At 42.3% G+C, this 15,919-nt stretch overlaps 1 long non-coding RNA gene across 3 annotated transcripts in view; it reads right to left on the reverse strand.

Annotated features, from left to right (window-relative positions):
* Nucleotides 1-279: 279 nt before the first annotated feature.
* LOC150045845 (uncharacterized) overlaps nt 280-15,919 on the reverse strand; it is a 37,514-nt gene continuing 21,874 nt past the window's right edge. Inside the window, exons 3-4 of one of the 3 annotated variants that reach the window (XR_016532690.1) lie at nt 3,850-4,068; nt 280-434 (exon numbers count right to left, since the gene is read on the reverse strand). This is a non-coding gene — a long non-coding RNA (uncharacterized LOC150045845). Of the gene's footprint in view, nt 435-3,849; nt 4,069-7,161; nt 7,240-15,919 lie in introns of all 3 variants that reach the window. The other 2 variants (XR_016532689.1, XR_016532688.1) reach the window with 2 other exon arrangements.

Below are 15,919 nucleotides of genomic sequence, written 5' to 3' on the forward strand. Positions count from 1 at the left end.
TATTTGCAGTTTGAGAAATCAGTCCTTAGCATACTGTCTTCCACCGAAACATGAGCAACTACACAAGAAACCGAAAACGCCAAGACTTATGTGAGTCAGTACCAGGGCTTCCACGAACTACGCTTACAAGGAGTTAAAAAATCTCAGGAGAAGACAAGGAAGATCAGTGCCGAGAGCCGGGAGACGTTGGCAGTGCTGCAGACTTTTCAAATACTTCACATGCGTTAAGTGCTGCGCTGGTCTCCACATAGGGAAATGGTGAGGGAGACTTACCAAAATATCCCCGGTGGAACAGCTTTTCTGATTGCACACAAGTATGAGAACTCTGCTATCAAAGAGTGCAGGTGCTGAAAGTCTTCAGGATTTGGGTCATAAGCAAATTCTGCAGACTAAAATATCTTGCTCAGGGACAAAAGACAGACAAGTTGAAAAACCTGCAGAAGAATGCCACAAGTCATAGGACAGGAGGGTAGGAGGTTTGGATTATTATACATCTCAAAACCTCCTACCTTTCAGGTTCAAAGATATCATGTAGGTTAGACACTACCTCACAACAACACACTTCCTGGTGGCTGAGGGTTTCTATGACTTATTTAGGTGATACTTATTTAAAACTTTATATTTACACTAAGTTTGATGGACAGAGAAAATTTGATATATGAATGCCAGGATTACTCAGTCATAAAGAAAAAAGTGGAGTTATGTCACTTGCAGGAAAATCAGCACAACTGGACAAGACATCATACTGAACAAGACAAAGCTTAAAAATCCAAATTCCAGAATAATTTTAGCACTGGTGGAATCTAGATTTAAAGATACATATATTCCTGTATATATACACATGAAAATATATGTACACTAATAAATACATCTATGCAAATAAAAACACATACAAATAAATATGTGCATGTATGCACATTTACATATATAGAGAGAGAATATTAGTGTAATTATGGAACTATTAAAGAATGAGCAAGAAGGTGGAGGGAAAGAGGATGGTGGAGTTATTAATGCTAAAATACAATTGAGGTCAGGGCCAGGAGTATAACCTCGTGGTAGAGTGTTTGCCTATCATGTACAAAGCCCTGGGTTTAATTCTTTGGTACCACATACACAGAAAAGGTTGGAAGTGCTGCTTTGACTCAAGTGGTAGAGCTCCTGCCTGGAGAAAGCCCAAGGACAGTGCCCAGGCCCTGAGTTCAAGCTCCAAGACTGGCAAAAAATACAATTCATGTCAATTAAAAAGGAAATCTTCAAAATATAATTTCATAGCCTGGTTTAGCCACAAACATACACATGAAGAATTACAGTTTGTTTCCTGGTTATACATCAAAATCACCTGGAGTGTGGCCTAGGGGTAGAGTGCTTGCCTAGCATGCACGAAGACCCAGGTTTGATTCCTTGGTGCCACATGCATAGAAAAAAGCCAGAAGTGATGCTGAGGCTCAAGTGGAGCCTTGAGAAAGCCCAGGGACAGTGCTCAGGTCCTGAGTTCAAGTCCCAGAATGGGCAAAAAAAAGAAAGTTGCCCTAAATAAAAGTAGTTTTGCTCCAAAAACATTAATGAATGTTAAACATAATCTCTTAATATAGACCATGAAGGAATTGACCACACCGTCCTTCCTTCCTGCTTTCCTTCCTCTGTGTGATTTTTCTAAATGAGGAAGGAACTTTCCATGTTGAAAAAAAAATCAACCACACCCAATACAAGCAAAACTTAAACCATGTGAGAAGAGAAAGGAAGAGAGAACGTCTCTGTGGCTGGCTGTCTTGTGTATCTTTGATATTTTTCTTGGAAGGTTTTATACAGAAGCAAGCAAGAGTGATTTATTTTTATTTCCCTTATACTCCCTAACTTGGATGTTTTTGCTTTCTAACAAATAGGTCTACACACTGGTATACAATCATTAGGAATGGCAATATTATAGAAAATATATTATAAATAAAATCATCGGAATGGTATTATATCCCCTCGCAATCAACATGTCACTCTTACTTTTGTTTCCAGTCCTGGGACTTTAACTCATTGCCTAGGCACTGTCCTTGGGTTTTCTCAAGGCTAATGCTCTACCATTTGAGCCATAGCACCATTTCTGGCTTTTTCTGTGGTTCAGAGGAATCAAACACAGGGCTTCATGCATGCTAGGCAAGCACTCTGCCAGTAGGCCACGCTCCCTGTCCTGCCACTATTTTTATGTTCAAGCTAGCAACAAGAAATGACTGGTGACATAATTACCCTGCACCTAGAAACAAACGGAGATGACAGGGAGATCTTGAGTCTTGAGGCCTTGTTTGCTGGTGTGAAACAGCTCACTGCATTGCTCATTGCTTTCCAGGCCTACCTTTGATCTGTCCTCCTTTACTACCTAATTAAATGTAAATATTATTCCAGGCGGTGGGACTAGGTAAGGGTCCTCTCTGTCCCACTTCTCTAGTTCCTGGAGCTGGCCTCTTCAGAGAAATAGGTGACAGGGAAAGAATCATCACAGTTCCCTCCTTGCCTTGATACAAGGCCAAGGTGAGATACAACCCAGTGACATTGTGTGCCCACAGCAAAAGGCTACTTCACATCATATGCTTACTCAAACACTATTTACAGTGTGACTGGTTGATCCACAAAGGTTTCAGAATGATGAGAAAGCAACAGGGTTAATAATTCTATTTTTTTTTAATGTTTTCATTATCTTGAAGGAGTTACCATTCAACAAAGCAGCTTGTGAATAAGTATATCCTGACCCAATAGCAATCCTTCAAAAGTATTTATTGCACTAAGCATGAATGCCATGGGGTATAACTGGGGACAGAACTCGGGGACACTAAGAGAGGACGTGACACTGTTCAAAAAGAAATGCACTCATTCCCCGACTTAACTGTAAGCCCTCTGTACAGCACCTCTATCATAAAATAAAGCAAATGGGACGCTGTGTGTGTCATATGATTCCAGAATAAAAACTGGAGTTGAATCCTGGAATTCGTATGAGGCTAATTCATTAGGCTGATTCTAAAGAAAACGAGAAGCCTGGAATCTCCGCTGGACAGTGAAAACAACACAAAGGATGCTACAAACTCTCCTGTGAGAACAGACCTGAGGGGGAGCTGGCCTCGCAGGAAGGAGCATTGGTCATGACTGTGATAAAGCGGAGGGGCGAGAGCCCTCAGCCAGGTGGGGAGTCTCCAGCCCACCTGGGAGAAACCTTCCCCAGCATCCTCCAGTCTCACCTCTCCCTGCACCGCTCCCTGGACATCTAGCTGCCATTTACATCTACACAAAAGGACTGCTACCACCCTCATCGGGAGCATATCGAATACCCAGCCTCCGGCTGGCCCTGCCCTGGAGTCCTTCTCCCACCGTCTTCCTGGCATCACCATGCACCCGCTCACAGAGGGCCGCCCACCCACATTTTAAACTCGTTTGCTCCACTCACATCCCAAATAAAAAATGATCACAAATTCCGCCCGCTTTCCTGAATCCATAGACTCGCCATCTATTTCAAGTAGAAAAGACATATGTGCCTTTCCCTCTAGAAGCCCTTGCGCCTCGCGTGAGGTAGATCAAATCACTTGTCACTTCTCAGACACCCACAGAAGCCTGTGCTGCTCTCTTCCTCAAAGCCTGGACCTCCTTAGCTTCCTAATCTCAGACACAGCGGCCTCCCCGGGGACAGGGCCGGCACCTTCTTCCTCAAGGCCCCTGCCACTTAAGTGTCCCAACACACTCTTCCCCAACAGAATCAGACACTTCCTCCAGGTCCCTGTTCCGAAGGTTTCTCAGGTAAACAGTATCTTTGAGCATCTTCTATTCCATATCATCTAGTGTTGCTAGCCAGGGGCCTACGAAGACCTTGCTGACCTCCAGATCTCTGCGTGGGATTTTCACGAAGCTCTCCACGGTTCAGCTTTATTCCAGGGAGCTCTTGATGTGTGTGATATTTGTGAATCTCTCCCATGAACCAGCAGCTACGAGAAGCCCAAAGCAGGCCGACTGTGGCTCCAAGCAGAAAACAGAGCTGGTGCTTGGCTTAAGTGGTAGAGAGCAAGCCTGGCCAGGTTCTCAGTTCAAATTCCTGGTCTGCCATAAAAGAAATGAAACACTGGATGAGCAAGAACACTTCTCTTTGTATGTGACAGCATGTTTTCTCAACAACGGCTTCCTTTCCAGGAAATCAGCATGTCAATGCAGAACGTAAAAGTTTCCTTCCACTAAAATTTCTGTCTCTAACTCTTGGTTATTTCTAAATCAATAGTACACTTTGTGTTCTATCCATGGTGGTAATTATTATTTATAATCTTGCCAGAGTCTTTTCCTAACATTTAATGAGCCAAATGAATCTGTCAAACTACTTGGCCCTGCATCTGCTTTTGTGAAAGAAAAAAAAATTCTGAAACATACACTGAAAGTGGCTCAGGATTCTTTACTTGTTGAGTCATTTCTGCTTTAAAGTCTTGCACATTTAATATATTATAGCACACGTGGAAACGTATGACATTGCTTCTACTATCTCCTCGTAAGATAGTCCCATTCTTTATTTTTATTTGATTCATCTGAATTGCCTATGTTCCCTTTTTTTCTAGAACTTGTTGAGTTCACACTTGAAGACTGGATTTTTAAAACGGAGTCTTCCCAGTCAGATATTGGTTTTTATATGAACAAATTTCCAAGGCCAGGCAAATAGCTGGTGAGTGAGGCTCTGAAACCTTATCAGAGGAAATGAGGAAGGCCTGGCTTTGAGGTTATGTAAGAGGAGGAAGAAGGCACAAAGCACGGGTATGCCAAAGAGGGGAAGAGGTCAGCTGGAGAAAACACCTTTCTCCATAACCAACGAATGGCAGGCATTTGCTCAGATGTCAGCCTTGAACATTTTCCTCTGTTTTCACTCAAGAGATGCAAAATCTTGGAACTGATTGATCCTGGGAAAGAAGTCGAATGTGCTGCATGAACAACTTTATGGCTCAGTTACCAAGAGCTACATGAGCAGTTCAATTCAATTAGATGTCACTGAACTGTCAGTTATTATTGAATATCTTAAAAATCCCCCATGCTTCTGTCTTTCTCTGCCTATGTGCAGATACAATCACACACACACACACACACACACGCACACATGCATCTGTGTGCTTATATTCTGCTAGCATTTTTGCTACCTAAAAGATTGTTCACACTTTATCGTGAGCATTTTATTCCAAACGTCTTGTTAGGAAGGTTCCATTGTCTTCAGCTAGATACGCATTTGTTCCTAGGCTTTTTTAAAAAAACTTTTATGCATGTTAGAAGGGAAGTTAGATGACACTGTATTTATTTTAATTTGTCTTTTTGTTTTTCCAAAAGTGACAAAAGGAAGAATGCTCTTTTAGATTAATTTATGTTTAGATAGTGATTTCTACAAGCAAGATCTTTTTTTCACATGTTTAAATAACTCCCTTTGTAAGGTAGATTATTTAACTTTGACTGCTTCCCTTTAGCAATTACCTGCTCTATGGTATATCAGGTTGTTAATATTTTTATCTAATATAGCTGACAAAACTTGACTATGAATAACCTCTGTAGTATGGGCAAAAGTCTGGAATAAAAGTTGGTCCCTGGCTGGTTGTGATGGAACTGGCCTAAAATCTGAGCTCCTTGAGAATCAGAGATTGGAGGGTTGCAGTCTGAGGTTGGACCATGCAGCAGTGCCAGGCCCTATCCAAAAAAAAAAAGACACTAATATCTAACACACTGAGGGCATGACTGAGATGGTGGCAGACTGCTTGGCTAGCTCCTGGGAAGTCCTTCTCTCAGTCACCCTTTCTGACACCCAGGGAGCCAGGTAGAGAGTGTAAATCACACTGTGATCTGGAGCTCTACTGAGGAACGTGTGGGGGATGGGATGTTCTGGAGAAGGCAAAATTTGTCCTAGTTATCTCCACTTGGCTAGCAGGAATTGGCTAATGACATGTTTAACTTAGATATGTTGAGAACAAGACACATTCCATTCCTGGTTTTTCAACTAGAAGGAAATAGGAATCCCTGCCATTAGTATGCGCCTTGCCCACCCCTGCTCAGCCACGTGTGTGACTTGTACATATATCCAGCGCTCAGTTCTGATTCACCGTTGGTGGGATGAATTTGTGCTCTGATTGAAGACAGATGAGATTCTCGAGTTCTGAAGGTTGGCCAAACCTCAAACCCTCCCTTAACTACTTATCTCCACATAGTAACTACTGGCACATAATTCACATGGTGACATTCCCAAGACAAATTCCCCAGGCACCTCGCACACGCAGCTGTCCCCACTCTACTAACAGGCGTTGATATCAGATGCCGGGGGGACATAAGCTTTCTGAGAGTAGCCAGGTCCTATATGTTCTCCCAGGCTAATCAATAGCAACAGGAATCTTAAAAATGTAGCTGCCTGCCAGGCACCAGTGGCTAACATCTGTAATTCCAGCTACTTGAGGCCGAGATCTGAGGATCCCAATTCAAAGCTAGCACAAGAAAGAAAGCCTGTGCACGTGCACACGTGGACACACACACACACACACACACACACACACACACACACACACAAGCAAGCACAGCATCCAGGTTCAAGGCCCAGGACTGGCACAAAAAGAATAATAAAAATATAATTGCCTGGAAGAAAGCTCTAAGATTTTATGATTAGCCCAAAGAAATCAAGCACACTCTAAGCAGAGGGAAAGGGGAAAAAACCCACACTTGATCCAAACCACAAACATGATAAACTATAAAGGTGACTCCTTTAACTATGCCCAGGCCTGGGCAGAACCGGTGTGCTCTGTTAACTCTTGGGTCTGAACATATGGGAGACAGATGCATGCCCAATGGACTTGAGTGCATGCCACTGAAGTGTTTCTGCACCAAAACTCTTGTCCAATCACGTATTATTCCCCCAATGAATCTGTTAATAGAAGAAATAATTGCTAAACACCTGCTGTATATTAGCTGCTGTTCAAAGCCCCAAAGACATAAGTCAATATTAAAAAAAGAAATCCTGCACTGTGGACTCTCCTCCCTAACAAGAGGAGATAATCAATACACAGAATAGTTAAGTTGCAAACGTGAGAGTGAGAGGCTTGGGACATTGGGTAGCGTCCATTTACACAGAGCTGTCCGTGTGGCCTCAAGCAGGTGATGTCCAATCAAGATGAGAAGTGGAAGGCTCACCCCGGGCTCTGCCACAAGAGCAAGATTTCTGTTGTCTTTCAGAGCTTTGCTTGGATCGATTTTGCACACTGCATGGTCCTAAGAGAAGGAATGAAATGAGGCCAATGTGAGACAGAGGCAGTGGCCATTATTTGGATGTGGTAAATTGGTTCTGAGCAATGTTACAACATGGGCTTTGAAGGTGCTTTGAGCTAGACTCGATTTAGGAGATGACCAGGGAGAAATGGGCTTGAGAGACTGTTCTCATGCCCATCAAATAACACTGGAGGGAGCCGCACCAAAGTCAGAGATAAAAAGGACAATGGAACTAAGTGACATTACAAACCCCTCGGGATTTGACAGCTTAGCATGGTCTTTTTTTCCTTGTGAAAACAATCTCCCTTGTCAGGAATGTATATCTTTGGCTCTCTGGGAAGAAATCCTCAGTAATCATAACAGCATAGCGATCTGACTTACTCTGGGTGACCAGATTTTAGCCAGGAATTTTGAATTGGAGTATCTCTACCAACAAAATAAGAGGGTTTCATGTAGAATTGGGAGCTAAGAAGGTATCCATGAGCTTACAGAAACAGAATCCACGAAGCAGAAAGAAAACTGGTGATGTTTAGAGGGCAGAAAAGTTAAGTAGTTGGTGTTTCCTTAAGTAGAAAGAATCTGTGGATAAGTGCTCATTTAATACATTTCTTCCCTTCCTTAAACTATTTCTTAATTGCTGGGTGTGGTGGCCTAAATACTTGCTGACAGCTGAAGATCACAGTTCAAAGGCAACCTCAGCCAGGAAAGTCCATGAGACTCCTATCTCCATAAAAACCCATGAGTGGACCTGTGGAAGAGCACTAGCCTTGAGCAAAAAAAGCTTAGAGACAGAGCCTCGGCCCTGAGTTCAAACCGCAGGACTGTCACAGGGGGAAAAAAATAGGATATTTCTTAAGATTTTAGCCTTAAGATATATAAACTATCTTGTTTTATTTAGATATTCTTCTTAACTTCCAAATAAAGATCTGTCCAGCTAATAGATAGTTTAAGTCAGGCACCTGGAAATCAGCCAGCACTATGGAAGGGGAAAACTTCCCTTAAGACACTGATGTGTTGTTTTCGTGCTCCTACATCAGTGAGTGCGCCATCCCTATAACCAAGCAACTGATAATTAATCTACACAGAGAGAAGGGTTATTCGGGCCCCTTGTTTGAGGGGTTCATCAGTTAATGGCAGGGAGACCCACTTTTTCCACCTCTGCCTGGGGAGACAGCTAGCCCTGGTGAGGAGTGATGGCAGAACAAACTGCTGGCCTCGGGAAGCCCAAGGAGCCAAGGAAATGGCCAGGAGCCCCAGACACCCTTCCAGGCCATTCCCTCGAGGACTCAAGAGCCACACGCAGATTTTTACTTTCTTTCGGATCCACCACTTGCTCCAAGTTCTACCTGTCAACCGTGGAAGGTTGGGCCTGGGGACTGACCTAGGCTCCCACGACTCTTTCTCCTCTGGTTCCCAAAGGCTCAGCTTCTGGAAACTCATTCCATCTGCCTCTTAAGTCTCCACAGTGGTGACTTGTGACTTCAGAGTCTATGCTCCCACTCAAGGGGAACACTCAACCCACGAAAGAGATGAACACACGTCACAGCTAGAATGAAGGTGGGACAGGCACCCGGAAGACATTGCTAAGTCCAAAAGAAGAGGCCTAGGAAACTCGTAAGGAAAGATGAACCAAAGCAAGACCAAATGCCAGCAGGAAACACATTCCCAGATCCTCATGTCTGGTATCCAGAGCCTGTTATGGAAAAACCACCACAACAAGACAGGCCACTAAGGGCTTGTACACAGGTGGTCTGAGTCTGGGACTGATTTTTCCTGCTCTTTGCCATTGCCTGTGGTGCGTTTTGCATGCAGCTGGCATGGCTGCCTTCCTGCGCTCTCTACTATGGCATTGACTCCTTGTCTGTAACCACACTCTGCATGAGATCCTCTGAGAACATGGACAGCTCAACGCCAGGAAACCAATCGGACTCACTGGACATTTGTGGATGTCCAAGGAACCCCAAAACTCCCTTCCAAAAGAATTCTCCGGGAATGCCTTTGAAATGAAGGCTCTATCTTTGAGCCTGTGATCCTCGAGGTGGGCGGTAAACCTTCAACATGCAACCTGTAGCAGTGCAAGTTAAGAGGGAAAATGAGACTCGTTCCCCAGGCTCTTCTCCTTAGCAAGGACGAGAGCAGAGATTGCTTCCTTTCTTTTGCATTAGAACTTGACTCAAAGGCCATTCCAGTGGGCTGCATTAGCCACAATGCAATGCGATCTGCTTTCACTCCAGTAGATTATAGGTGGAGCAAAATTCTACATTTTTAATATGTTTTCCAAATGATTCTGATGCAAGGCAATGCCTGAGCCACGCCTTGAGAATTATGAGATATGGGTCTTTGTCTTTCTAGGCAAAACAGGACAGTGGAGTTAACCACTGAGCATCAAAAGTACTGACATTCATGAGACTTTTTATCCACACTAAGATGTGTCAATGTCATCCTTTTCTGTTTGGTAATTGCCAGGTTAAAAGTACCATGATCATAATATTCATAGATGGCTACTTACATGACAAAAATCACAAGAATAAAAGCAAACTGGCTGCATTGAACAGTTTTGAATATTAAAATAAAGTAATTTAACTGGAGTTCTTTCCAGATGGGAGTGAAATCCAATGTTTGCAGGAAGAAGAAAAAATTATTCTCTGTTTTGATGTGAATTTAGCTTCCTTTCTCAAGCCCTTATTTCTTCTCTAGGGCCCAGGGTTAAAAAAATCATGACATTTCCAGGTATTCTTCCCAGTTTCAGTTTAAAACTCAACTTCCTTTTGGGTAAATATTCAGTCGAATGGGAGTATTCCTGTTTCCACCATGATCCATGATGCCTGACTTCTTTTCTCTCTTAAGGACTTCATCTCTTTTTTCTCCCTCCTCTTTGCACAGACTTCTTCATTCCTTTCTACTGTGCCATATATATATATATATATATAATGCATTTAAATATAAAATACTCAGTATAGTAAATAATGCATATATAATTTAAAATTTTCAAATCCCTTAATACTCTGTAAAGTAGGCAGAATATGGACACTCTCCTCCCAATAAAACATATAACAAGAATCTAATATTGAGGAAATATCAGACAAACAAACTGAATGATAATATACAATGCCTCAACTCTTCAAAAATTACCATGGTTAGGAAAGGCAAATTAGGACTGTTTCTAATTAAATTGTCTCAGAGAGATGTGAATGGTAGATGTAATGTTTGGTTTATATTGCATCCTGAATCAAACAAAAAAAAAAAACCTACAGAAGGGCTGGGAATGTGGCTTGTGGTAGAGTGTTTGCATAGCATGCATAAAGCCCTACATTCAAGATCTAGTACTGCCCAAAATATAATTTTAATATTAAAAATTGTTTAACATTTAAAACTTAAAAAAATCATGCATGGTAGCATAGTAGCTAAAACATGTTCTATTTTCCTGACTATAGACCAAAATTAGGGAATACCTAACTGAGAAGGATTTTTATTACTTTAATCATTTTTTGTAAATTAATAAATATAGACGATATTGTGCTTATTGTAGGCAGAACTCAATTCATAACTTTAATGAATACTAAATAATTCAGGTTTTGTTTCTGTGAACTTTGCTATCAAAGGATAGATCTTTTATAACTGGAGAAAAACACAATTTAAACTAGTTTGAAGCTGTTTACATTTTAATAGAATGCTCGACTTCATGGTTCTATTTAGATTCACTTTAGATTACATATCAAGAATTCATGACAGTCACCATGAATTCAAGACTCACATTAGATTTCCACTTAGGTTTACCTATCTTTTTTAGTGTGCAATTGGAGTTTAAGCTCTTACAAATTGAAAGAGAGGAAAAACAATATACAATTGGCCAATGTAAGCTTCATTTGAAAAATTATTTCCAATGGCTTCTGTTTAACGCAGGCAAAGAAAACAAGCAGAGAAAGTAAAAATAGCTACACAAATTATTTTGAAAAATGAAATTATTTATGCAAGGCTTCAAAGTTGAAAAGGCAGCCATAACAAGTAAGAAATTCCACCAGGAATCACATGCTTTAAGCCTTATGGAATCTACTGGTTAATTTTGAAAAGGTTACTTGGGATGGAGGAAAAAGGAGGGGAACAAAAGAAGCACCCAGCGGTTAAAATCCAGATGACTAAGAAGAAAACATAATTCTGACCAGGTTTTATGCTAAATAAAACTTGCATTCCTTCAATTTATGATAAATACTATCAAGCTATTTAAATAATTCCATACACAAGTCACTGAACCTTCACTGAAGCCTTTCCTCCAAACCTGACTTCCCAATATATTATAAAAATATAGTGGAAATTAAACTTTCCTTCTGATTACAACTTTTACAAATTAGACATTATATCTTACGCACAGTAGCTAAAACATATTCTCTTATCCTGAATGCAGACAGAAATTAGAGAATACCTAAATGAGAGGGGAATTTTTATTACTTTAATCATTTTTCTTCCATTCTAGAAAGTTAATAAACATAGACTGCATGATGCTTTTTGTAGGAAGAACTCACAACTTCTGTCGTGACCGCTCAAACTGAGGGGAAAGACATGGCTCTATCAGGTTGCTATTAGTAAAATATCTGATGGCCATGTGATACTTTCATGCAGGTTCCTCAAAAAGTAGTCTTATCTTTCCTGAAAAGGGGCATAAAAGAAGGTCAGAAATGCATCTTCATTACTATATCAGATCTTATCCTTAAAGGAATCTACTTCCGCTGTAAGACTAAGCGTCTTGAGACGTTTTTTGTGGGTTAAATGGCCCCTTTGGTGGCAGTACTGGGAGTTCTAGGCATTTGCAGGGTATGGGCCTGAGGGGAAGTCTCTCGGTCTTGGACCAAGTTTTTGACCAGACCATGAGGCCTCACTCCTTGCTTCCTGACTTCTGCAGAGGAGATTCGGACCTGCCAACCAGCAATGGATCATGGTGTGCCTCCTCACCAAAGGCCAAAGCCTTGGGCTGCCTGGACCCTCACCCTCCACACCCCCAGGGACTCTTTCTTCCCTACGTGACCCCAGGCATTCCAGTAGAGTGATGACAGGCTGTCTGGAGCTGCAGGACGGTCAGCAAGAGCATCATCCACTTTTGTCATCTGAGTTTTACCTACTTCAGGGATGTGACAACACATTCTTCCGACTGAAGCAAATGTTCTACCGATAAGAATCTGCCTGTGTCCATATACGAAGTCATTAGGGCACTTAAATAACGATACAAAATTGTATATGTACTGATGGCTACCTAAATACCCTTTGATGATGGACGCAGTACCTAATCACAAGTGTAGTTGCTAACTCAGCGCAGCTGCAATTGCAGAATAGAAGAGGAGGAGTCAGAAAGCAAAGGATCGATCCCTTTCTCCAGTTTAGTAGAGAGAGGGATGGTAATCCACCCAGGCCACACATGAAAATCTCCGATTTCTCCCCTATCAACAGAAGGAAATTCTAAGGTTCACAACAGCACACAAAAACATTAACTCCTCCTCCAATTTAAGCCTAATGCTGAACGATGCATTATTTCATTATTACTCAGAAGTCACTGACCATTGGGACAAAAACACATGATGACAGAACAAACAACATGAGATAAACAACATGGATGCTGAGAGAAGTATGTTTCTGAAGAGATGATCTAGACTGGGAGAAAAACAAAGTTGCCTCCAAGATGAATGACCCAAGGAAAAAGCTACTCATTTTCTCTTGATCCTGGACTCTGCTGGAGGAATCGCCCCTGCTCACTCATGCTTCCAGGCACTAGTGGGGCTGCTTCCCTTGTGTTTTGTTTTCTAATGTCAAAGAGCTACGACAGATACCTCTCTTGCTTCAACAATTCTGTCCAAACACCTTCTGGTTCTACATTTCCTGACACCTCATTGGTCCAGCCCACTGAGAAGGCAGGAGAGTGCCACACAAACACCAAGAGTAGACAGCGTATGAATTGGCTGGTGCCATATTGCAACAATCTTCCCCAAGGCCACAGAACGCATTGTCCTCAGCTGGAGGAGGGGCACTTGTGCTTACAGAGAGTAAAGTCTGCCAATTGTGCGTCGGGATTGGTTGAGAGACAAGTTGTGAGGTAAGAACGGGATGAAAATAGACTATTGTAAAAGAAAACAGAGAGAGAGAGGAAAGAGGAGGTATTATTATTATTATTATTATTATTATTATTATTATTGGAAGGTGTTTCTCCGAGTTAAGAAAATGCTTTTCATGTTTGTAATTTTGTAGAGGAAGAAAGCAGAGGCATGGAGCCAGAAAAGGCAGCAACAACTAGAGGAGGCTTGTCGATGTGTGTTTGTGCTTATGGGGTATTTAAGTGGAAGGAATCTCAGCCCTCTGGTTGTTGGGGAAGAGTCTGTGGAGAGGATGGCATGAAAGTTCTGAGATCTAAACACAACTCTTCCCCAGTGAAGGCTGGTGGAAGGAAGAGAAGTGGAACAGCAGGCCCCTTGATCCCCCAGCAGGAGCGAGGTGTGAAGAACTGGAGGCCTCAAATTTGCACGTTAATGATTAGACATGGTAATGCTGGAGGAAGGTGTTTATTTGCACTGGAATAGAGCCAGCACTCAAATACACTTCCTTGGAAATCTCCCTCCTCTTATCTCTTTGTCGTTGTGGAGTTCAGAAGCACTGGGAGAATTACCTGCCATAATTGGATTACAAAGAACAATGACACAATTGGGTCCTTGGAGTTCAGAGCAAGATCCCCACGTGATTTCCAGCTTACTGTACTCTCTTCCTGATGGAGGGAACAGAGAGGGTGCCTCGGAGCCCTGGCGCCCTGGAGCTTAATCCTTGAGAGTTTAAGCAAAGGATCTCTGTCTCGTGTGTGTGTGTGTGTGTGTGTGTGTGTGTGTGTGTGTGTGTGTGTGTGTACAGTATTTATGTAGTAGTAGTTAAACCGTCTAAAAATTCAAGTAAGCCACTGTTTAAAAAAAATAAAGCATGGTGCCTGTAATGTTAGTTACTCAGGAGGCTGAGATCTGAGGATCAAGGTCAAGGTCAAAGCTCATCCCGGCAAGAACATCATCTTCAAGACTTAGATCTCCAGTTAGCCACTAAAAAAAGCCAGAAATGGAGCTGTGGCTCAAGTGGTCAAACACTAGTCCTGAGTGAAAAAGAGCTCAGGGACAACATCCAGACTCGGAGTTCTCTATGTTCATTGTTTTATGCAATATCACCACCCCATGTGTGCCCATCCCACTACCACTGCATTTGCCAGACACTGCTCACACTATGGCTCATAACTGATAGGATAGCTACCAGGCAAAGTTCAGAGATAATGCAAATGAGATCTTCCTGTTACAATGTTAAAAATAGGAGGACGTGAGCTGGGTTGATTTCTCCTTCCATGCTGTTTATATAAATGATTTCCCACACTTTTCCTGCAGGTGTTGACATAATAATTTCTGGGGAAAAAATCTAAATCTAAATCCTAGCCAAATGATATAAATTAACTCATTTTCCCCCTTGTTGTTGAGAAGGGAGACAGACAAGGACAATAAATGTTTCCTGTCTTTCTGACTTCCTGTCTTCACTTCCACCTTTGTCTTGGAAACCCAGAGATGCTAAGACTTAGTACACATGCCTGGAAGTCATATTTTGCTGAGTTTGGAGCATCTGCTGTTCTATGCATGACCTGACTTACTGAATCCCACATCACACTCAGGGATGTCACTGCACCGCTTTAGACAGCATTGCCAATTTCACTGTGCAAAGGTCTTGGTTTTCAGCCTGGTCTTTTCCCAGTTCATTTTCCTCCCCTGATGTCCAATTACTGTTTGAGAGGAGAAAAGGAGATCAACGTCCCATGCTGGCTGCCAGCTCGATCACCACCAGGATGAAGAACAAAGAGGAGTGACCCAGAGCCACCCCCACCCCCTTCCTCACTGAACACTACCCACTGGTCACTGCTGAGCACGCTGGACAGAGGACAAACCAAGACAGGCCACGTGGCCAGCATGTTAGTGTGGCACAGGACACGTTTCCTAGGAAGCACCCTTACCCTTTCAGAGGGCAGAAGTAGAAAGTGAAGAATGGAGTAAATACTTTAACCTCGACCCGCCATTCAAGACAGATCAAACCAAGTCAACTCTCATTGGTCAGGAGCCTCCAACTGGCCTGCCTTTATTCCTGTCCTAAGAACTCAGGCTTGGCTTGGTCATTCATTGACTGGCGTTGGCTTTAGAAAACATGATTAGGATGCAGGTTTTAATTTAAGGGAAATTGGGGGGGGATAATTATGGATGTTAATTATCAGAAGATACAAGGCTGGAGGCATGGGTCAAGTGGAAGAGCACCTGCCATGTACATGCAAGAAATAAAGATATGCATGCATATATCCACATATACATACATATATGTAAATCAAAAGGAAGTGGGGTATGAGAGTGAAGCCAGGACAAGGAGAGCTTGTCAAAGCTCATAGGAAGGGAATGAGGAAAGGATGAGCCACGTATCCAGGGCTGGCCAGACAAGGCAGAGTGACGGGATGTGAGGTGTCTGGGACCTAAAATAGTCCTACACAAAATGTAATGCTAGGGCATTACAGCAGTGCTCAACCTCAGGCAGAGAGTGATGCTGTTGAGGGATTAACTAATTAAATCAATATTTAATAGCCCTTAGGACAGGTGTTTATTGAATAATAAACACTTAATCAGTGAGATTTTATCATGTATTC

This window comes from Megascapheus bottae, chromosome 26 (genome assembly GCF_031878675.1).
Source record: "Megascapheus bottae isolate mThoBot1 chromosome 26, mThoBot2.hap1, whole genome shotgun sequence".
NCBI classification, from domain to species: Eukaryota; Metazoa; Chordata; class Mammalia; order Rodentia; family Geomyidae; genus Megascapheus; species Megascapheus bottae.